Here is a 24991-nt window from a genome sequence, read left to right as displayed (position 1 = left end):
TATTTAAAATATTGAAAGGGCCCAGATAATTTTCACAGAGGTCAAAGAGCATGAATTTGGGGATGAGAGGCAATAAATCAATAACTGGCACGCCTTACATGCCTGTACTACAATACTCTGATGAAAGAGACCCCTTGCCTATCTCCAGAAATCTCTGTGCGGCTCTCTTCTCTCTGGTAATCTGCCCCACAAAATCTAGCCCCCTTGGCCTCTCTGGACTTTGAACTTTGTCTTCTCAACTGGGAGAGATTGCAGGGCTCTGCTTGAGTACCCTTTCCCTGCACCACAACCTGGAAATCCTCTCTGGGAAGGAAGCGTGAGGCTTCCCCTTCTCTGGGTGATCACTCTTTTAATGTTCTTTGTTGTCCAAGGTCTGAAAACTGTTGTTTCGTATATTTTACCCATTTGAAAAAGTTGTTTAAGGTGAAAGAGTAAATCTAGTCTCGTGTTATTCAATCATGTCTGGAGGAGGAAGTCCAGCTCTCTTGCTTTCTTTTTGCATACGTTTGCTTCGTGTAACTTTGCCTATCCTTTCATTTTTAACTTTTCAGAATCTCTTTTAGATGTGTCTCTTTTATACAACATGTTGAGTTTTGCTTTGTGGTATCTTCTGAAAAATCTTTTCCTCTTAATAGGTGAGTTAAGCCCATTTACATGTATTGATATGACATTTGCTTTCAGTTCTGTTTTATTACATTTTCTTTACTATTTTGATATTTCACACTTTATTGATTCTGAGACTCATGTTTCCCCATATTTTAACATTTATGAAATCAAGATGTGTCTTCCAGTTGATGGCATGTTAAAGGTTAATTGACAGTGTTTCTTTTTAGCAGTACATAAAATAATGATTTTTAAAAAAAATTTAAAAAAATTATTTACTTAATTAATTTATTTTTGGCTACATTGGGTCTTCCTTGCTGTGTGCAGGCTTTCTCTAGTTGTGGTGAGCGGGGGCTACTCTTCATTGCAGTGCATGGGCTTCTCATTGCAGTGGCTTCTCTTGTTGCGGAGCACGGGCTCTAGGCGTGCGGGCTTTGGTAGTTGTGGCATGTGGGCTCAGTAGTTGTGGCTCGCGGGCTCTAGAGCGCAGGCTCAGTAGTTGTGGCACACGGGCTTAGTTGCTCCGCGGCATGTGGGATTTTCCCGGACCAGGGCTGGAACCCATGTCCCCTGCACTGGCAGGCAGATTCCTAACCACTGTGCCACCAGGGAAGTCTGTAACGATGTTTTATAAGTGATGGCATTTTAGATTCCATGAAATATAATATTTATTTGAAAAGTCTTTATGTGGTCTACATTTTTATTGTTGTAATTCTTCTAATATTTAAAGTTTGTATTTCTGTTATAGTCCTTTCATTTATACCTACTTATTAGTCACAGTTTTTTTTTTTTTTTTTTTTGGCTGTGCCACACAGCTTGTGGGATCTCAGTTCCCCGACCAGGGGTTGAACTCTGGCCGAGGCAGTGAAAGCCCAGAATCCTAACCAGTAGGCCACCAGGGAACTCCCAGTCACTTCTTTCTTTAGAAGGTGTTATGCAGTTTCATGATTCTGTGTCTGGTCATGGATTTTTGTTTCGCTTTTTTTTTAAACAAAATTAATTATTTAATTATTTTTTGGCTGCATTGGGTCTTCATTGCTGCGTGCGGGCTTTTCTCTAGTTGTGGTGAGCAGGGGCTACTCTTCGTTGCGGTGCGCGGGCTTCTCATTGTAGTGGCTTCTCTTGTTGTGGAGCACGGACTCTAGGTGCATGGGCTTCAGTAGTTGTGGCACGTGGGCTCAGTAGTTGTGGCTTGTGGGCTCTAGAGCGCAGTCTCAGTAGTTGTGGCACACGGGCTTAGTTGCTCTGTGGCATGTGGGATCTTCCTGGACCAGGGCTCAAACCTGCGTCCCCTGCATTGGCAGGTGGATTCTTAACCACTGCGCCACCAGGGAAGTCCCTGTTTTGCTTTGTTTTTAATCCTGTTTGTAATTCCTTAAGTTTCCTGGATTGGTGCCTTTTATCAGTTCTGTAATTCTCAGCCATGGTGAGATATTTTCTTTCCTTTTCAGACTCCAATTAAAGCTATGTTAAATGTTATTTTCTCCTCCATGTCTCTCTTTTGCTTTTTTTAAAAATAAATTTATTTTATTTATTATTTTTGGCTGTGTTGGGTCTTCGTTGCTGTGCGCGGGCTTTCTCTAGTTGCGTTGAGAGGGGGCTGCTCTTCCTTGCGGTGTGTGGGCTTCTCACTGCAGTGGCTTCTCTTGTTGCGGAGCACAGGCTCTAGGCCCGCAGGCTTCAGTAGTTGTGGCTTGTGGGCTCTAGAGCGCAGCCTCAGTAATTGTGGCATACGGGCTTAGTTGCTACGTGGTATGTGGGGTCTTCCTGGACCGAGGCTCGAACCCATGTCCCCTGCATTGGCAGGCAGATTCCTAACCACTGCGCCACCAGGAAAGCCCCTCCTCCATGTCTGTTAACTTCCCTTCTGTATTTTCCACTTTTTTCCTGTGCTGTGTTCTTCTGGTCTATCTTCTAGTCTATAAATTCTCTTTTCACTTGTTCCTTTTCTTAAGAGAAGAGAATTTCGGTAATCATCTTCTCATTTCTACAAGTTTTGTTCTTCAGATCTGCTAGGTCATTATTTTGTACTTTTCTGTTTCATGCACATGCTTTCACACTTGTATGTGATGTCTTTAAAATATATTAAATTTGGTTAATTTTAAATCTGCTTGCGATCATTTCTGGAACTGAACTCTTTACAAGTTGGTCTCTGCTGATTCTTGCTCCTTTTTTCCTCCATTTTTTGGACTACATATTCATTGTTCTCGAAGATTGTTTGTGGAGTTTCTTTGAGTCCTAGGGTCGAAGTACTTTCCTCCAGAGAGGATTTTCCTTTACTTCCACAAGGAGTCTTTGGGAAATACCAGTCTGGGACCACCTTAAAGCAAATTCATAACTTGAACTTTCTGGGGCCACCATGATGATGTGAATCCAGCCTGCAACTCTATATCAGGGCTGGTCTGTGGCCACAACTTTTTAAGGACAGTTTTATTTCTCTCCCCCCACCTCTGCCTTGTTCTGTTTAGCTTCAAGGCCACCTTCCCAATAGTCCATTGGGACTATAGGAGCAGGTTCACTTCTGGCTCACCTTTACCCTGAGGATGTTACTTTTGGAGGGGGTGGGTGGTCTCAGCTTAATGTGCAGAGGGTCTCATATTAGCCTTTTCACCTGGGAGGGCCTTCCCTGAGTTCCCGCCTCCTCATCCCATGAAGCTACCCAAACCCAAGTTCAAGTTTGCCCAGCTCAGCAGGTGACCTCAGGGCAATAGTAGCATCAGTGCTCCCTTACCCAGCTGACCTCTCTGGCTTCCTACTTTCCCTTAGAATTTGGCATGGTAGTTCCTTACTTTCTTGTCACCTCATGTTGCTTTTTTTCTTTTTTAAATTTTAAAGACTTTACCTTTTTAGAGCAGGTTTAGGTTCACAGCAAAATTGAGAGGAAGGTACAGAGATTTCCCATCTACCCCCTGCCCCACCCATGCATAGTTTCCCCCATTCTCAGCATCCTCCACCAAAATTGGACATTTGTTAAAACTGATGAACCTACATTGGTCCATCACATTATAATCATCCAAAGTCCATACTTTACATTAGGGTTAACTATTGGTGTTGTACATTCCATGCTCATGTTTCTTTTCAGGAGATATTTGTTATATTTATCATTTGTAGTTTTTAGCAGGAGATTTGGCCCAAATAAGATGGGAATTGGAAATCTAGTTAAAGTTTTAAAGCATAATTTTAATATCTAGTAGGAAGGAAACTAACATTTAATGACTTCCTTACTCTGTGCCAGGTGCTGTGCTAGGTCTTTCTGTATAATTTCTCACTTAATCCTCAACAATTTTATGAATTAAGTGATGATAGCCCCATTTTACAGCTAAGAAAACTAAGGCCCAGAAAGACTCACGTACAAAAGATAGTATGTGGCAAAATCTGAATTCTATCCCAATGTTTCTTGATCCAAATTTTGATCTCTTTGTACCATACCAAACTGCCTCATATTTTTTGAGCATCTACTGGATATTAGCTCTGAGGATATATTTGAGAAGTGCCTGACACATAGTGGATGTTCAAAAATATTTGTTGAATGAATGAATGATCCAGACAAAGTTCATAGGCTTGTGATCTACTGGGGAACACAATTTACTAGGGGATGCAAACATGTAAATACACTGAGTGCAATTTGATGTGGTAAGTGGCAGAGATATGAGCTGAGTGCTATGAGAGCACAGAATAAAGAATTCTCTTTAGTAATTTTCAGATTATAAGTAGAGGCTATGGCAGCAGATGAGTCTGGAGAGACAAGCGGGATTCAGATCCTGAAGGGCCTTGTTACCACTTTATCTGTCAGATTGAGTATGCGTGACGGTGGTTGAAATGCTTTCCATGGGCAGATTTAACCCTTACAGCACTCTGTTATGATTTCTACAGTATAGGTTCGGAAACCAAGACACTGAGAGGTTAAGCAACTCGGCCAAGGTCACACAGGCCAGCACATGTCATTCCTGAGCTTTCAACCTAGCCAGTTTGACTGTGGAGTCTTTAACCCCTATGCTGTGCTGCTTCTATTAGTATGTTTCACGCACATACCTCTGTACCAGTACATGCTCTACTAGCTGCATTTTATTTCTCTGTATGTTTATACCATCTTTCATTTAACTGTACTGATAGACATTTTTGGTTGTTTCTATGTTTTTGCAATTATGGACAGTATTGTGGTGAGCAGTACTTACTTTCCATCCCAAGCTGATTCTGATACACCGCCTCAGGATCACTCGTACCGTCTTCTTTATCATCACTGTACTAAATGATCTCTAAATTTCCTTCAGGTCTATCACTCTCAATTCTGAGATTTGTCGTAATCTAGGAGTCCTGCATGTTGTAGATTACTCAACATGGTAATTGACAAGGCTCATTTGTACTCATTCTCTGAAGATTGAAGGCCTGGGTGACATAATAGCTAGTATTTAGGCTTTCTATGCCAAGCACTGCACCAAGTACTTTACATACATTATTCTGTTTAATCCTCTCAAAAATCTTATGGACAATCCTATTATTGTCCCCAATTTTAAAAAGGGGAAACTGAGACTCAAAGAGGTTAAATGACTTGTCTGTGATCATATAGCTAGTAAATGGCTGTCTGATTGCAAAGTTCATATTGTTAACCCTTATCTTAGTTTGCTAGGGCTGCTGTAACAAAGTACCACAAAATGGTTGTCTTAAAACAACAAAAATTTATTGTCTCAGAGTTTTGGAGACTAGAAGTCCAAGATGAACGTGGCAGCAGAAGTGCTTGTTCCTTCTGAGGGCTCTGAGGGAGAATCTGTTCCATGCCTCTCTCCTAGATTCTAGTGATGGCCAGCAGTCCTCGGCTTGTGGCTGCATCCCTCCATTCTCCTCCTCTGTCTTTACATGGCCTTCTGCCTGTGTGTTTCTCTCTCTACATGGCCTTTTCCTCTTTTTATGAAGACTCTGGTTATATTGGATTAGAGCCCACCCGAATGGCCTCATTCATCTTAAATTGATTTTTGTCTTACAGAGACCCTATTCCAAATAAGGTCACATTCACAGGTACAGTGGGTTAGGACTTAAGCCTGTCTTTTGTGGGGGGGACACAGTCCAACCCATCACAACTCTTATACAAAAACTGCCCCCCAAATCCTTATGGAAAAATAGTCCCTCACTCTCCCTTAACCACTGGTTCTCAAAGTGTGTTCCAGGACCAGGAGCATCAGCTTGTTAGACATACAGAATCTCAGGCTTCACCCTAGGCCCAGCAAGTCAGAATCTGCATTTTAACAAGATCCCTGGGCAATTTGTATAAACTTTCAAGTTTATGAAGAATTGACTAAGATAATTATCTTCAGATATAGTTGTGGCTACTAGGGAGTGAACTAATGAATACTTGGCTGGTAGAGAGAGTTTCACTCCGTTTTTATCTGTTTGATGCTTCTGATTATAAATGTAGATATATCCTCATTATACAAAATTTCTAAGTACAGAAAAATCTAAAGAAGTAGAGGAAAAATTATTGCCTATAATCTCACTACTCAGAGGCTCCACAGTTAACATTCTGAAACACATCTTCCTTCTCTTTTTTCTTGCTTCATTACTTTTACCATAAATAAAGCCCAAACTCATTCTGCGGTACCGGGCCTCTCACTGTTGTGGCCTCTCCCGTTGCGGAGCACAGGCTCCGGACGCGCAGGCCCAGCGGCCATGGCTCACGGGCCCAGCCGCTCCGCGGCATGTGGGATCCTCCCGGACCAGGGCACGAACCCGTGTCCCCTGCATCGGCAGGCAGACCCTCAACCACTGCGCCACCAGGGAAGCCCAAGACCAAACTCTTGATAGGCTTAAACTTTAAGTACTGATAACACTTTATTAGTTTATTTGTATTACTTCATAGTTTTGTGTGGTTAAAAATCCAGCGATGCATGCATTTGTGAATTTTACATTTGCACTATTATTCCTTTGTAACAACTATTTAAAACTGTAGAATTAACTAACATCTTAATTTTAGGCCACATGCTCAGGGCTGCAGTTTTTATCTTATAAAAACACATTTACACTTCAGTATGCTTAATTTATAGCTTGATTTTTAAGAAGTAACATATCCCATTTTCATTCCGTGATTAGATTTTATATTTTTTAGTTTGTAGGAAAAGTTCAAACTTCTTTCAAATTTCTTTATCTTTCTGCAGTCTGAATTCAACAAAAGTAATACTTTCTACCTCTTCAGCCATGTCGATATTACCATTACATATCACGGGGAAAGTGAAACAAATTGGGGTATTGTAAGATTGGTTATTGCTAGACTTGATCCCAAAAGGTAATTATAGAATCTCTTTCTAATTAGTTCCATTAATTTAAAAATTAATTCAAAATGTAGAAGATCTCACCAGAATTTTTATTTTTAGGATACATGTGTGATATAACCTTAGACATAAAGTTTGAAAAATCAAATAGGCAGGGACTTCCCTAGTGGTGCAGTGGTTAAGAATCCACCTACCAATGCAGGGGACACAGGTTCCATCCCTGCTCCGGGAAGATCCCACATGCTGCGGAGCAATTAAGCCCGTGCACCACAACTACTGAGCCTGTGCTCTAGAGCCCACGAGCCACAACTACTGAGCCCATGTGCCACAACTACTGAAGCCTGTGCGCTCTAGGGCCCGCGTGCCACAACTACTGAGCCCGTATGCTGCAACTACTGAAGCCCGTGCACCTAGAGCCTGTGCTCCACAACGAGAGAAACCACTGCAGTGAGAAGCCCATGCTCTGCAACAAGAGTAGCCCCCGCTCGCCACAACTAAAGAAAGCCTGCACGCAGCAATGGAGACCCAACGCAGCCAAAAATTAAAAAAAGAAAAATCAAATAGGCAATTTTATTCCATTTAACCTATAGTAAGCATCTGAATAACATGTAATGTGAAGAAGAACTGACAGATCTGGAAGAGAATTGACTTATTGAGGGTATCTTAACTCTCTTCTTTAGTTGCTGCCATATGACAAAGAGATTAGATTAAGATTTGTGTTTCTTCAGAGGACAATTCTAGTACCAGTGTAGTCTATTAGGCAGGTATCAGCTGGGTATAAGGAAGAATCTGCTAGCAATTAGAGCTCTCTAACATTTGAATAAGCAACCTCAAGAATTAGTGAGTAGTTAATCCCTACACGTTTGTAGGAAGCGCCTAGATGACCCAGCTCTTTGAGATTTCATAATTAGGCACCCAGCATAGTGTCTGGTCCCTAGTAAGTGAGTGTCTGGTCCCTAGTAAGTGAGTGCTTAATGAATTGTAAAGGGCAATTCTGTATTGGGTAAGAGACTGGACAGGTGACCTTTAATGTTCCAACTTTAAGATTCTTTGAAACTGTAGGATAAGAGTAGTACTCTTCAATTAAAAGAGATAGAGGGGGAATATATCATACAGTGTATCAAATCATGATCCATATGGGCAAAATATTATAAAACCTGAAATATTAGGATGGGAAAAGTGATCCTTTGAAACTTATGTGAAGTATATTAAAGGAGGTAAGTGTGGTATGGTTTTCTGAACACAGAGCAAGGAATTTGGAAATTTGGTTTTTTGTCTCATCTCTGCTGGTTCCATTTTGGAAGTCAACCCTAAGTTCATCGAGATGAATCAGACTTCATTGTTTTTAAGCCTACTGGCCTATTTTACTTTAGCCAAGGTTGTTCCATCTGTCACAGCTGATGGCCAAAGGGAAAGAATAGTTAGAGAATGTACTGTGCCAAGCTTTTGACCATGGGTAGGTTAACTTGATCTCTCATAGGTTTAAATTTCCTCATCTGCAATAGGAGAGGCTGAATTAGGAGTTTTTAATATAGATACGGATGCATCAAACCCAATTTTTATTTTATTTTATTTTTTTAATATTTTTAATTTTTATTTGTTTATTATGAGTGATATTTAGCATTGTTTTACATGTTTATAAACTATCTGTATCTGTTCCCAGTTTTTATTGATGTGTATGTTTTTGGGCAGAGGCGTCCGTACATTTCATTAGATAAACAGACCCCAAAAGATGAAGAACACTGGTACTTTCCAACTCTGATTTATCTTAGTAAAAAGATATTCTTTTTAAATTAGTGGCTACGTTAAAAATTTTTGAAGATTTATTTCATAAGGTGTTGCAGACAGGAAATAAAAGAAGGATTAAAAGGATCAGGACATATTTATGAATAACGGGGTAAATAGAGCTACTAAGAGAGGCCAGGGAATACTAACCAAGAGCAACCGCCCATGTTTCTTTGTGTCTGTCACTTCTGATATCTGGAAACAGAATTTTAGGTTGATGGGCTGTGAGGTCTGACTCAGGATGGCTACTCATGTTGAAAGTCATTTGGGTAGAAAGGTAGTAAACATACAAAGTATGATACAGGAAGCTAATCTCATCAGCTATATGAAAATCACATTTAATGCTTATAATCACATCTCATATTCTCAGGCTCGGATAGAGTAAAAAAGCCAAGAAAATCACTTTCCAGAGCTGCATTTATTCTATACTGCCCATAGTAATAGCTTATGTATGCATGCAATAAAAGTTTAATCACAGTAAAGCTCATTTATTTGAGCCCCCTGAGAATGACTGTGTTAAAATTCATCTTTTTCAGAATTAGGCAATAGACGTGGTCATAGACGTGAGTTAGGCCTAATGGTTTTCTGGGTCTAGAGTCTTGTGTTTTCTTTCAGGTTCTGTACTTTGTTAATTTCCCTGATGGTTGCTATAACTGATCATCTCTTTTTCCTTAAAACACCCGCCGCATTTGGCTCTTGGGTAACCACTTTCATGGTTTTCTCCTGTTTTGCTGGTTGCTCATCAGTCTTTTCATTTCTCCAACCTATTTTTTTTTCATTTTTGGCCTCACCACACAGCTTTTGGGATTTTAGTTCCCCGACTGAACCTGGGCCCTTGGCAGTGAGGGCATGGAGTCCTAACCGCTGGACAGCCAGGGAATTCCCTCATTTCTCCAACCTCTTAATGTCGGAGGGCCCCAGGACTCAGTCTTTGAGCTTTGCCTCTTCTTTTTTTTTTTTTTTTTTTTTTTTTTTTGCCTCTTCTTTATTTATACTCACACCTTGGCGATCTTACCCTGTCTCATCACATCAGATACCTCAATGACGCTTAGGTCTCTAGACTTGTATATCTGGCTGTTTACTTGACCCGTCCACTTGGATGTCTAGTAGGCATTTCCAACTTAACATGTTTCCAAAAGAACTTCTAATCTTCCCTTCAAATCTGCTTCTCCTGTTGTCTTCTGCATCTTAGTAAATGGCAACTACATCCTTCTAGTTGCTCAGGCATCGCCCTTGATTCCTCTTTATCATTCTTCACTTATACCCTATGTCTAGTCCAACCCTTTGGCAGATCATGGGCTTGAATTTTTTTTTTGGCTGCATCACGCGGCTTGCAGGATCCTAGTTCCCTGACCAGGGATCGAACCCAAGTCCACAGCAGTGAAAGCCCTGTGTCTTAACCACTGGACAGCCAGTGAATTCCCCATGTGGCTCTATTTTTAAAATATTTTCAGAATCCACCACTTCTCATCACCTTCACCACTATCAGCTGGTCCAAGACATGGTTATATCTCACATGGATTGTTGCAAAAACCTAGTTGGTCTCCTTGCTGCCAGACTTGTCTTCTCACAGTCTGTTCCCAGTACAGCATTCAGAGCATTCCTTTTTAAATTTCAACTCGTGTGAATCCTCTGCTCAGAGCCTTCCAGTGACTTCCCGTCTTAGAGTAAAAGTCAAAGTTCTGAAAATGGCTTGTAAGGCCTTATACAACCGATATATAAGGCCAGTGGTTAAAAATAGGGCTTCTACCTTGATTAGAGATCTTAGCACAATTTTTGCTGCATAATCTCTCATATGAAATGCAGAGCTTTCCTGTACTGGGTTCAGGACCCATACTTAAACAGTGAACCTGGATACGCATTATCATGCAGTAATTTAATTTTTCTCTTTAATGTTAAGTTTTGATCTGTAGCATTAACAATGATTATTTCTCTAATTCATAGCTGTTTTAAATTGTATTTTTGCTTTAAGTAGAATGCATTCATCCTACAAACACATATAATATAAGGGCACATTATGTACCAGACAGTAGGGTTACAGGAATGAATAAAGAGGCACACACCAATAAGCTTTGCAATCGTGAGCGAGTGGTTTTATTGTGCATATACACGTACAGATAACAATCCCATAAGGGTTACATATTATTCTTTAGACAGAAGCCAAGGGGTAAACTGTATGTTGAGTAAATAATTCAAAATGGAAGCATCATGGTTTCTCCTTGTGATTTTCTATCACCCTTTATTCCTCTTTTACTTTTCAAGTGACAGAAGAGTCTCTATTTCTGACCAGGCATTTGCCAGTCCTGTCTAGTTTCAAACTTCTCTAGTTTTTGTTTTCCATCTTCTGGTTTTAGTAATCATTCTCTTTTTCAAACACAAAAGCTTCACACAGATTATATACTCAGTACCTTTCATCATTAAGCATGGCATTTTACACACAGTAGGCCCTCAAATCTCTGGGTGCTTATAAACATGATTTCTGCATCATCTATTTGATTTTCTAACTATAGCTAAGGTTACAAGATAGTTTTCTGTTTTAGTATATAGAAAGGGGGATGCAATAAAAGATGAAAAATAAAGCCATTTGCTAATAGAAGGATTTAAAAAAAATCTATCCACAGGCAAAGAGAAGGTTCTTAAGTATTGTGTTTTGGGCAGTATACTGAGTCTTATTTGTGTGTTAGGGACATTTAGAAACAAAAATATTTTAAATCGTAAAGAGTTTTAAATGCAGAATATAATGAAAGGCCTATTCTTTTTTCAGCCTTCTATTGTTAACGTGCCTGAAGAGCCATGAATCAGAAATTTACGATGTCAGTTTGGTATAAAAATTCCTTTCCCTTCCTTTTCCCCCTCTCTTTTATTAGCTATAAACATTCAGATGAAAACCACCTAACTTGTGATGGACCCCCCTATGGAAATTCCTGGAGAATATACAGATAAGTTGAATGTAACCTACACTTACTCTGTGAAATTTGAAGTAAGTATTCCATGCCATCATCTTATTTTTTTCCCAAATCAAGTATATAAATATCATATATTTCATTAGTATTAAAACCTTAATTTGCGTCAATTTAAAGTTGTGTAACACAGCTTAGGAGCCCAAGAAAGTAGGTAAGTTCTTTATGTTAAAACTATTCAAAAGACAATAATTACAGGAATTGCTGTATTCAATCTACTACATTTCAGGTACCTTGCCCAGTACTTTACTTTCTCATACTTCATACTGAGGTTTGAATGAGGTACATGGGTAACCAGAGGGGTGCAGTGAGACCTTCAAGGAAGAATATCTTGTGGAAGAGACACAACCTATTGTAGTGAAAAGGGATGACATATTGGACATTTGGACTGACCTACAGTTCAAATTGGGGCTTGGCCACTTACTAAGCTGCATGAGCATAGGCAAGTCATGTGATCTCTGAGGCTTGAGTTCTTCTCATGTCATTTCATCCTCATTTTCAGAATATATAAAGCCCTTAGCATGACACAGAGTAGGTCCTCAACATATAACATTCATTATTATTTGTACATCTGGAATTTTTCCTTTTTTAAATAGCTATTTTTATAAAGATGGTATGTATTTTTGGTAAATAGATAGATAGGTAGATAGACAGATTGACTGTTAACATTCTGGTGAACAATGTATCAGCTCTTCGAAGCGTTTTCCAAAGAGTTTTCCGTAAACTAGTTCTTTCATATTTTATTTATTTTAGCTTGGTATTTTAAAAGGTGTTATGTGCAAAAGGGATCTATGATGAGGTTACTTTGGATAATGCTAGGTTAAACAATGTTAAAACAATGGCTTTATGAGTATCCAGTATGTTAAAAAGCATTGTGAAGTTTCAAAAGATGATTGTAATATGCAGCATTTCATAGACCATGGCAAGAACTCATGGGGATATAATTTTCTGTAGAATATATAAGGAAAACACTGCATGTGGTGCTAAAATGTGTACATCTTTGTACAAATGGGATATTACATGTGCTATTTCCACTTAATGTGTATGTCATGGACATCTTTCCAGGTCAATAAATGCAGAGTCACAGCCTTCTTTTTATTGACTACATAGTATATTTAACATACAGGCTGTAATTGACTTATTTAGTGCCATATTGATAAAAACAACCCAAATGTCTAATTTTTAATTATTATAAACAATGCTTTAATGAGCATCCTTACTTTTTTTTGTTTTGTTTTGTTTTTGTTTTTGTTTTGCGGTACGCGGGCCTCTCACCGCTGCGGCCTCTCCCGCTGTGGAGCACAGGCTCCGGACGCGCAGGCCCAGCGGCCATGGCTCACGGGCCCAGCCACTCCGCGGCACATGGGATCCTCCCGGACCGGGGCACGAACCCGTGTCGCCTGCATCGGCAGGCGGACTCGCAACCACTGCGCCACCAGGGAAGCCCATCCTTACTTTTTTATTTGTCTGACTATCTCCTAGACTAAAATTCCTAGAAGTAGGATTATTTAGGTAACAGGGTGTGCACATTTTGATAATACCTTACCAAATTCTTTTGCAGAAAAGTTGCTAGGCCTGAAGATCTGCTGTTTCCTCACACACTCAGCAATACTAGGTTTTTGTCAGTTTTAAAAATCGTGCTTCAGAATTTTAATTCTGTGAGTATAACAAAGGGAGGTAGATTCATACTAGGCACACTCCTAAGCATCCAATATATAAACCAGAACACCAATTTTGTAATTTATGCGAAAGAATATAAATGTCTAGTGGACCACACCATTCATGTCAGCTGGTTAGCCCATCTGCTTATAATAAAGATATATGAGAAAGCAAATATAAATAGAATAGAATAAATAGAAAGTTTCTTGGTGAGTATAGGACCCCAGAGCAAAAGTAAGAGAGTATTAGAAGATGATATTCAGGTGTACTAGTGCTATGCTTGCCCATGGACCAGGTACCTGGTTCATATTCATGGGTCAGGTACTCTTAGCCTTGGACAGTATTAGAGGTGCTTCTCCAGAAGATGAACTTTGGAGCTTTCCTTTCATAGGGAAACCTTTTTATGACTATGTAGATATATGTATTTCTCTTTATAGTTTTTAAAGGTTATGCATCATATTTTTGATTCAGCTTTCATTATACTTGATTTTATATAAGGCTTATTTCTTATGGCTTTAGATTTGATTTCCTGAGACAAAACCCTAATCACCTTATTTGGGATTAGGTCTCAAATCTCTTTGAACACTTACAAATTGTGCTTGGTTTGTGTCATTTCTATAGATGGCCTGACAGCCATTATAACACGATTCTTCCTAATCTCATTCTGAAAGCAATTCCAGTTTGGGGATGCCTTGCTTTTGTCCCTATGTATCACCTATAAAATGTTATCTCCATTTTATAAATGAGGATCCTGAAGCCCAGTGAGCTGAAGTAATTTTCTCTGGATCGTAGCTAGCAGGAGGTGGAAGTGATATTCAAACTCAGGTCTGTTTGGCCCCAAACTCATAGTTTTTCCACTATTCCATTCTGGCTTTCTATATTAAAGGTCTATTATATTTTCTGCCTACAGAGTTACTGTAAAGAAAATGAGAAACGTTTATGTTAGAAATGTGTGTGTGCGTACTTTGAATCATCCAGCTAGAGGTCAGGCTTACTTGATCCTATATCCTGCAGTTTACCCAAAGTACAATTGGTGAAAACAGGCAATTTACTAGTCCAATAAGTATAGTCCAGCCTTCTAATCTCTGGATGAAACACAGAAGTGTAATCTGGGGAAAGGAATGAAATACACCCTGAAGAAATTAAAATAACCTTTCCCCAGTGATTGAGAATAGTATTCTAAGTCTAACCTGTTATCAGAAGTTGATTGAAGAGCTGAAACCCTTATACATTTTTATCACTTATCAGTTGGCTATTAAAATTTTAAGTATAGGATGGTAACTAGACTTATGGTGGTGATCATTTTGAAATGTATAGAAATATTGAATCACTATGTTGTGTAACAAGAACTAACATAGAGTTGTAGGTCAATTATACTTCAAAAACAAACAAACAAACAAACTCATAGAAAAAGAGATCAGATTTGTGGTGACCAGAGGCAGGGGATGGGGGGAGGGGGGGAATCACATGACGATGGTCAAAAGGTACTAGGGATGTAATGTACACCATGATAAATATAATTAACACTGTACGTTATATATGAAAGTTGTTGGGAGTAGATCCTAAGAGTTCTGATCACAAGGAAAACATATATATTTTTTTTTCTTTAATTTTGTATCTATAGTATACGAGATGATGGATGTTCACTAAACCTATTGTGGTCGTCATTTCATGATGTATGTGAGTCAAATCATTACGCTGGACACCTTAAACTTATACAGTGCTGTATGTCAGTTATATCTCAATAAAACTGGAAGAAAAAAATAGCAAAATTTAAGTGTAGGAACGCTTATGTTTACAGTAAAAGCCAAGGGAAGGCACATCTAAATTGAAGTTTAGATTCATGCCAGGAGCCTGCATGGTATGGTGTTAGTGGTCTACCTGCCTGTCAGGAAGTAACTGTGGCAGTCAGAAGAGCTGAAGTACAAGTTCAGATGCAGCTATACCAAATGGGGGTTTTGGGGAATTGCCTTATTTGAGGTTAGGTCTCAACTCCTTGTTCTTTAAGTTTCCTTAATCCTGGGAGGTATTCCAGAAGAGGAGCTTTTCCTTTCCCATTGAAACTCATTTAGGGTGCTTAGAAGGCTCTTGGCTTCCAGACGTGGTACAGTGGAAAGAACCAGACACACCCAAGGTTTGAATCCTGGTTTTGACATTTCCTAGCTGTGTGAACTTCGGTAGGTTACACTGAGCCTATATTTCCTGATCTGTAAAATGGGGCTAAAATAGTTACCTCACGTGACTGCTGTCAGAGATAAGTGAGCTAACATATAAAATATTTAGCTAGCCTGTAGTAGACACACAATGTTTCCTATCCCTTCTCTCAGATACAGGAGCACCTGATTTACTAATGTTTTATACGAGAGTAGCTCATGTATGCAGAGTGCACTTACACAGTGAGAACGCACCAAGCCACAATATTCTTTTTTTTTTCTCTTTAATTTCTTTTAACCACAATATTCTTTACCTGAACACCAGAAAGTTGCTGTTATAGTTGTGGGGAGGGCTCCAGGAAGAGTGGTGATGGATATCTCTGATGGTGCTGTTTCTTTATTTTCTGTCTTGAGTTTAGGTTGAATTTTTTTTTTTTTTTTTTTACCCAGTGATAATCGTACACGTCAACATTTCTCAAAGTGCATTCCCAAGAATACTAGTCAAATAAGTTTGGAAAATGCTACTTTCTACTGTCTCCTTTCTTAGCTTCACAAAGCACATTAATGTTTAAAAGTCTCCTAATAAAGAAACCTTTGACTGAGTCTAACTCAGCATTTTATAATCGTCTTTGACTATGGAGTACCATTCTGAAGTAACATTTATATCCCGCTGCAGATTCCACATTGTGTACCCTAGGTGTACATGGTTGTTGTGTCTTATAGTAGCTTACAAAATCCTATTGAACTAGAAATTTTTATTTTTAATTTTTTTAAATTAGAAAAATTTTTATTGAAGTATAGTTGATTTACAATATCGTGTAAGTTTCAGGTGTACAGCACAGTGATTCAGTTATACATATATATATATATATATATATATATATATATTCTTTTTTAGATTCTTTTCCCTTATAGATTCTTTTCCCTTACTGCATGATGGTGAGTATAGTTCCCTGTGCTATACAGTAGGTCCTTGTCAGTTATCTATTAAAAAGAAAAAAAAAAAAAGAACCTTCAGAAGGAACCATCCCTTGCCAACTCCTGGATTTTGGACTTCTAGCTTCTAGAACTGTGAGAGAATAAACTTCTGTTGTTTTAAGTAAAAAAAAAAAATTATAGTAGTTATTCATGTTCATTGTAGAAAATATAGAAAAATCACAAAATGTGAATAAAAGTCATTTAGACTACTACCACGTGCTGAGAACTACCATGAAAATTTTTGTGTATGTAATTAAGAGTGATAATTCGAAATCAGACAGCTGGGTGCAGGTTTTTTTCCTCTAGTTGGCGGCAAGCGGGGGCTACTCTTCTTTGCAGTGTGCGGGCTTCTCACTGCGGTGGCTTCTCTTGTTGCGGAGCACAGGCTCTAGGTGCACGGGCTTCAGTAGTTGTGGCACGTGGGCTCAGTCGTTGTGGCTCACGGGCTCTAGAGCGCAGGCTCAGTAGTTGTGGCACACGGGCTTAGTTGCTCCACTGCATGTGGGATCTTCCCCGAGCAGAGTTTGAACCCATATCCCCTGCACTGGCAAGCGGATTCTTAACCACTGTGCCACCAGGGAAGCCCATATATAGTGTCTGTATAGCACTTTTTTGATAAAGAAATATCTTACATTCTTCTTTCTTGAACTAAGTCTTTGAAATCTGGTGTGTGTTTTACACTTAGAGCTGATCTCACTTAGGACCGACCACGTTTCAAGTGCTGAATAGCCATGTGTGACTAGCTGCTGCCATCTTGGCAAAGATCTAGACCTCCACATTTTCAGGGACTGTCCCCTTTGGTCTGTGCTTCTACTTGTTTTTCACCTTCTGTTGCTTCTCACTCTCAATACAGAAAATCCCACCAGGTCCTGTGACATGGATTGATCCCAGGCGCCTGGCTGGGTGAACTACAGTCTCTCACCCTCCTGCAGACTGCAGAAGCCTTCCACAAAGACAGTCTCGGGCTAGGGGAGGGGTAGGTGTGATCCTGACACAGGAATGGGGCGGGGCTGGGGGGCCTGGCTGGAGAAGCTGAACACGTCAAACGACTTACAGATGTCAGTGCCATACAGCAGCAATGGCGCCTGAGCCACCTGGGTTGCGATCTCCATCCTCCTGCGCCGCCTCTCCCACCTTAGTGCAGCCACCTGCAAACTGCTGTTAGGATGCAGAGCTTGTGGTCATCGGCCGAGTTGTTGGCCTGAGCCCCTGGTCAGGCAGCTACTGGCCACAGAAAGGTTCAGAGGCAAATATAGCAATTTTTAGTTATAAAAGTTTTGTCTTTTTGCTTTTTAATTGAACATCTTATGTACTTTATGTTTTCAGAAAATAATACATGTTCCCAAGTGGGTACAAAGTTTGGTGTTTATATAACAATTTTGTTCAGAAGTTATTGAAGGATGGGACCATAAAGATTAACATTTGAGTGAAGACCTTTTATTCATCCATTTATATAACAAATATTTATTGAGGGCCTATTATGTGCCTAGCATGGGAATTTTTATAAAGTACCTAGTTTAACTATTATTCACAATAGTCCTCTGAAGGCAGGTACTATTTTAAATCTCCATTTTATAGACTATAGAACTGAGACTCATAGAGATAAAGTTACTTGCCCAAGGTCACAAATGTAAAGGATTATAAGTCTAGATTAGCTTGACTACAGAATCCAGGCTTCTAACACAGTCTCTTTAATACATCGTGTGAGTTTAGAATGGGAAGGAGTTATGGTGGGTGAATGGACCAAGAAGACTTTATAAGAGAGAGGCCTTTAGCTAGTCCTTGAAGGATGCTGAGGATAATTTGGATAGAAGGGGTAGAAGTGTGCAAGGCATTCTGGGAAGGCCTATAAACTGAGTTAAAAGACCTGGCATTTAGGAATCTGGAGAGGAGCCTGAGGAAGGGCTTTTCAGGTAAGAATGTACATGCTGTATGTGGGGAACAGTGAATAGACCTGTCTGATTGAAACAAAACTTTTTTCATTTGTTTGTTCATTCAGCAACAGGCAGTAAATGCACTCCACGTGCCAGGTGTTAAGCCCTGGGGTATATAAAGGCCAAAAAGATTCAGTCTAGTACCCCAGACTTTAATTGTTTATATAGTATTGGTAGAAAGGTTAGAAAGATAGGTTTGGGCCAGATTTTGAATGGCTAAAGTATTTCTATTCACCATATTTTACTTTAGAAACTTAACTGTTTTTATACCACCAACCAAAGATTTTTTGGTTTCACTCTAATCACATTAATTTTAGCTATGTATCTACGTATGTGAGTTATATAAGCTTTAGTTGTGGACTAGCTTGGGACCCTAGCCACATATATAGTTGTGGTTTTTTTTTTTTGCAAAATGCATTCCTGATTTTCAGGCACCATAGACCAATAACTGAATTGAGAATCAGAGAATTTTGGTGCTGGTTTGCTTCAAACTCATACTGTGACCTTGAGCAAGTTCATTTTCCTTTCTGGACTTCAGTTTCTGCCTAGTGAAGTGAGGGAATGGAGCTGGATCAGTAGTTCTCAACCCTATCAAACCGATGTCCTCTTTTAATAACAAATGTTTTATCATTCTCCCTTTACTATTGTAAAATTATATGAATAGATACTAGATAATTAAACCTGACTTACACATAGTTTCAATAGGCATCAATATAGCACCCTAACTATAATATAAAGGAGAAATAAAGATAAATTAGTTTTTAATAAAATAATGTATGTTTCAGTATATATTTCAATCATTGTCAGATGCATGCAGCTATGTGTATAATCATTGTAAACATGACATCTACGAATGCATATGGCTATGAGAATTGTACATTGATGGCTCAAATATCACATCTTTCTAAAGGATGCCATGATTTTCTCAAATGTTGATCAATTTTGGTGAAGTTTCAAGCCAAACATAGTACCATTTTCCCTCAATTTACATGGTAGTTGCATTGCTGGGGGAAAAATCAATGTATATTAAAACTATGTAAAAATACTTTATCTGTAAAATGAAGTTAGAATCTAGGCGCAGATAATCATAAGCAGTTTTTCACTCACATGAATGTTGGATGGGGCTTTTAGAAGTTCTTCTCAATTCTTTGTGTGGGTCTCCTGGTGCCAAGCAGGACGTCTGGCCTTCTATTCAATACTATGCTGCTAAATACCAGTAGCATCCCCACACCTTTTCATTATGCCCCCTAGAGGGTGCTGCTTCCCCTGTTGAAAACAGCTAGACTAAAAGAAGCTGTAGTTACCCGCCAGCTTGATTCTTTGATTCCCTGCCCGTATTTTTACCGAGTGAAACCCATCATGTGCTGTGTCCTGAATCAAGAATTCTCGTCTATATTTCTATATTTGCTTCTTGTGACTTCATTATAAATAGCATTAAAGACCTGCTTACCTTGTATGCATTTATGACAATTGCTATGTCTTATAAAAGATTTTGAAACTCTGGGATGTAGAATAATTCATTAATTTTAAATGTATTAAAAAAATGGGTTCCACCATTTAGTTATCTTTTTGCATTTGTCTCAAATGTACCTTAGGATTTTGAAACGATTGATTTTCTTATGGAGGAGCAGTATGTGTTGTGGACTGTTATTTCCAGCAGGTGGCAATGTTTGGTGCAAAAACTACTTGATTTAACAACTGCGGATTTTCTAGGCTCTCTTTGTATTTAAAAGCCAAACTTCATAGTGCATATTTGAAAGTTTCTCTCCTTTTTTTTACATTTTATTTTTCTTCCAGTTTTACTGAGATATAATAGATACACAGCACTGTATGAGTTTAAGGTGTACAGCGTAATGATTTGACTTATGTCATGAAATGATGACCACAGTAAGTTTAGTGAACATCCATCATCTCATATAGACGCAAAATTAAAGAAATAAAAAAACAATGCTTTTTCCTTGTGATGAGAACTCTTGGGATTTACTCTCTTTAAAAGCTTTCATACATAACATACAGCAGTGTCGATTCTATTGATCATGTTGGACATTACATCCCTGGTTCTTATTTATCTTATAACTGCAAGTTTGTACCTTTTGACTGCCTTCACGTAATTCTCCCTCTCCCCATTCTCCGCCTCTGGTAACCACAAATCTGATCTCTTTTTCTATGGGTTTATTTGTTTGTTTTTGAAGTAAAATTGATCTACAACGCTATGTTAGTTCCTGTTACACAACATAGTGATCCAATATTTCTATCCATTTTAAAATGATCACCATGATAAGTCTAGTTACCATCTGTCACCATACAAAGGTATTACATAATCATTGACTATGTTACTCACCCTGTACATTTCATACTCGTGATTCATTTATTTTGCAACTGGAAGTTTGTGCCTCTTAATTTCCCTCACTTATTTCACTCCTTTTTATTTATTTTATTTTTTGGCTGCGTTGGGTCTTCGTTGCTGTGTGCGGGCTTTCTCTAGTTGCAGCGAGCGGGGGCTACTCTTTATTGTGGTGCTCGGGCTTCTCATTGCGGTGGCTTCTCTTGTTGCGGAGCATGGGCTCTAGGTGCGTGGGCTTCAGTAGTTGTGGCACGTGGGCTCAGTAGTTGCGGTACATGGGCTCAGCTTCTCCACGGCCTGTGGGATCTTCCCGGACCAGGGCTCGAACCCATGTCCCCTGCATTGGCAGGTGGATTCTTTTTCTTTTAATTTTTAAATTTTATTAAACACATATATATTTTTAAATTTTATTTTATTTATTTATTTGGCTGTGTTGGGTCTTCGTTGCTCCGTGTGGGCTTTCTCTGGTTGGCGGTGAGTGGGGGCTACTCTTCGTTGTGGTGTGCAGGCTTCTCATTGCGGTGGCTTCTCTTGTTGTGGAGCACAGGCTCTAGGCGCGCGAGCTTCATTAGTTGTGGTGCATGGACTCAGTAGTTGTGGCTTCTAGGCTCTAGAATGCAGGCTCAGTAGTTGTGGTGCACGGGCTTAGTTGCTTCACAACATGTGGGATCTTCCCGGACCAGGGCTCGAACCGTGTCCCCTGAATTGGCAGGTGGATTGTTAACTACTGTGCCACCAGGGAAGCCCCTTCACTCCTTTTTAAAAGGCTTAATATGAGTTTACTTGCTTACGGTGATGGACAGTCTGGTGAAGAGATGCATGCAATTCAAATTTTGAAAAATTAAGTCACATTTTAGTATAGGAACAATATTTTAATAAAATGGCTAAGATGAATCCTTTCATACAATGAGTATTTATCCCTGGATTTGTCAGTTCTATAAATTCAGAGTTTCTTATAGGTTTTAAAAAAATAGTTTATTTCAAAACAATTTCATACTACAGAAAAATTGCTAGGATAACACAAAGAACTCCCGTAGTTCTGTTAACCAGACATCCCAATTGTTAACATTTTACTTCATTTGCTCCATTGTTCACTCTTCTTTGTGTGTGTCCATTATCATTAGTCTTTCTGTGAATCTTTTGAGAGCTAGATGTTGTCTCATTACCCCTATACCCTCCAGAGTATCTTTCCCTAAAACAAGGTCACCCTCCTATATAACTAGCATACAACCATGCAAACCAGGAATCAATATTGGCATTACATTACCATCTGATTCACATTCATCCATTCAGATTTCACCAGCTGGCCAACAATGTCACTTTTCTCCTTTCTGGTTCACTATCCTATCCAGGATTACATGTTATGTTTAGTTTTTGATCTCCTCCAAACTGGGCCAGTTCTTTAGTCTTTTCTTGTGTTTCATATTCTTGAAATTTTTTTTAAAAATTATTTATTTTTTATTTATTTATTTTTGGCTGTGTTGGATCTTCATTGCTGTGTGTGGGCTTTCTCTAGTTGTGGCGAAAGGAGGCTACTCATCGTTGTGGTGTGCGGACTTCTCATTGTGGTGGCTTCTCTTGTTGCGGAGCACAGGCTCTAGGCGCACAGGCTTCAGTAGTTGTGGCACGAAGGCTCAGTAGTTGTGGCTCAAGGGCTCTAGAGCACAGGCTTCAGTAGCTGTGGCATGTGGACTCAGTAGTTGTGGCTCACGGGCTCTAGAGCGTAGGCTCAGTAGTGTGGTGCACGGGCTTAGTTGCTCCACGGCATGTGGAATCTTCCCGGACCAGGGCTCGAACTCGTGTCCCCTGCATTGGCAGGCAGATTCTTAACCACTGCACCACCAGAGAAGTCCCTCTTAAAATTTTTGAAGAGTACAGACCTTACAGTCTGTAGGATGACCATCAACCTGGGTCTGTCTGATGGTTCTTCATGACCAGGCTCAGGCCATGGATTCTCGACAGGAAGACCACAAAAGTGATAGCTCACATCAGTAGACACATAATGTCAACCTGACCTTTCATGGATAATGTTAACCATGATCACCAGGTCATCAGGTGTCAACTAAAATCCATTGTTCAATTAAAACCCATCATTTCAGTTTTTTTTAAAGCAGTGTATATTGGCTTGCTTCATACCCACCCCCAAACTTCAGAAAAAACACTTAAAGATACCTAATTTTAAATAATAAGTCATTTCAAACATAACTTGGTAAACTTGTACCAGTGTTTTCCTTTTTCTAAGAGCATGCCATTAATTTAAGGGGTAATAATACTGCATTAATGGTTTAAATGTTTACTGGGGATTATCATTTAAGATCATTTATTGGGGATATTTTATAAGAAAGCTATTGAAAGGTTGAGTTTGACTGCACACCAGCAGAAACAGCTGGTGATTATATTTTCTTGTGTTTTGTTCTGTACTGAGCACTACAGTATTAAAACAACTTTTATAAATTCATTGCTAAAATATTTCAAAATGCTTAACATACAAAAATGTAAAATATTAAAATATTCTATAAGAAATAATGACTGAAATTGAATACTGTTTTCTAATTAAACAAAATACCCTAATAATAAACCTATTTGCAGGAGGTGGATTTTGTGTGTTGCAGTGATGCAAGTTGTCTTTTAGTTCAAATGCTGAGTTCAATTTAAATAATAATATTGGTAATACTTGTATGTGGTGAAGACTGCAAACCATATAGAAAATGTATAAGTAAAATTCTCCCTTCCTTTAGTACCCTCCCCCCAATTTCTAGTCTCTCGCTCCAAAAGTATAACCATTATTTTTTCTTCCAGAAAAATGTCTGCATCTACAAAATATGAATATAATTTTGTGGGGGGAATGGAATCTTGCTGTACATAACTTGTCTTACCATATACTTTTCACCTTTCTTTTTTCGCTTAATGCTATTTCATAGACATATTGTCACCTATAGATGCACATCATACCTTTTAATGGTTACGTAGTATTCCTTAGCATGGATTACCACAGTTTATTTATTCCCATTCTGATGGGAATTTTTGGTTGTTTCTACGTTTTTAAATTTACACACAAAAGTACAGTGACATTACGTATACCTTTGTAAGCATGGTATGAAGTTGCAATTAAGATGAAAATGTGGTCTGGACAAAAGGAAATGAAGTATGGGGTGGATTTAGGGTTACAGAAAAATAGTAGTGAAAAGGTGCTATTTCTGGTGAACAGCAGTAAGCTAAAATTATTTTTTTCCTAGTCCCTTTCTGAAATGAGGTAGAGTATCAGTAAATTAAAAAATGATAAAAATATCAGGCTAGATTGCATGATTCCATGAAGTTAGCAGTAAAGAAATAGAGAAAGTACAGGCACAATAACTTTCTGCCTGTTTTAGGATTATAACCAGTAAAAAGTCAGTTAAAGTTTGGTCATGTGATTTTGTATTTTTGTTTTTAGGAAAACAAACATATCGAGTGGGGTTCTAGATGGGATTATATTTTGGAGTCCATGTCTCATACCAGCATTCAGTGGTTTAGGTAAGCACTTTATGAAATAAAGAATAAGCAGCTTCCCGGTAGGAAATGTATACAAACACACACACACATACATACATATATGTATTTTAAAAATTATTTTGTCACCAGAGATGATCTTTTTTTCCTTTTAGTTTTATTGAGATATAATTGACATACGGTACTGTATGAGTTTAAAGTACTGTATGATTTGACTTACATTGATGACCACAGTAAGTTTAGTGAACATCTATCATCTCCTATAGATACAAAATTAAAGAAATAGAAAAAGATTTTTTCCTCGTGATGAAAACTCTTAGGATTTACTGTTTAACAACTTTCATACATAACGTACAGCAGTGTTAATTATATTAACCATGTTGTACATTATATCCCTAGTACTTCATCTTATAACTGCAAGTTTGTACCTTTTGACCACCTTCATCCAGTTCCCCCTCCCCCCACCCCCATCCAAGATGATCTTGAGTGACATTTTTTCTTCTCTGTGGCTAATTTCCCTTCTCCTTCCTCTCCCCCACATCTCCACATATGCAAAGAGAAAGAAAAAAGGAAAATCTGTTTTAAATATACTAATGTTTATGCTGAGGGGAAGGAGAAGGCTGAGATGTCCTAGAGATAAGATGTCTGCACGTAAAGAGTAGTCCATGCTGGGAAGTAGGCAGGATAGGGCTGTGGCAGTGGACACTGTGCAAAAGATGGAATGAAAACAGGAGAGACGCTTTCATTTGTGGGGTCAAAGTCTGAGCAGACTAGAGTGTAAGAGAAAGGAGTAACCAGCTGGGGTGGAGGAAAGTCAGGATGTCAT

The 24991-nt window shown here is 38.9% G+C and overlaps 1 pseudogene; it reads left to right on the top strand.

Moving 5' to 3' along the window:
• The window catches only part of LOC109547282 (transmembrane 9 superfamily member 2-like), an 83131-nt pseudogene that overhangs the window by 18215 nt on the left and 39925 nt on the right, over positions 1-24991 (top strand).

The sequence above is a fragment of the Tursiops truncatus genome, chromosome X (assembly GCF_011762595.2).
Source record: "Tursiops truncatus isolate mTurTru1 chromosome X, mTurTru1.mat.Y, whole genome shotgun sequence".
In the NCBI taxonomy this organism is placed as follows: Eukaryota; Metazoa; Chordata; class Mammalia; order Artiodactyla; family Delphinidae; genus Tursiops; species Tursiops truncatus.
This window is presented reverse-complemented; position numbering and strand designations above follow the sequence as displayed.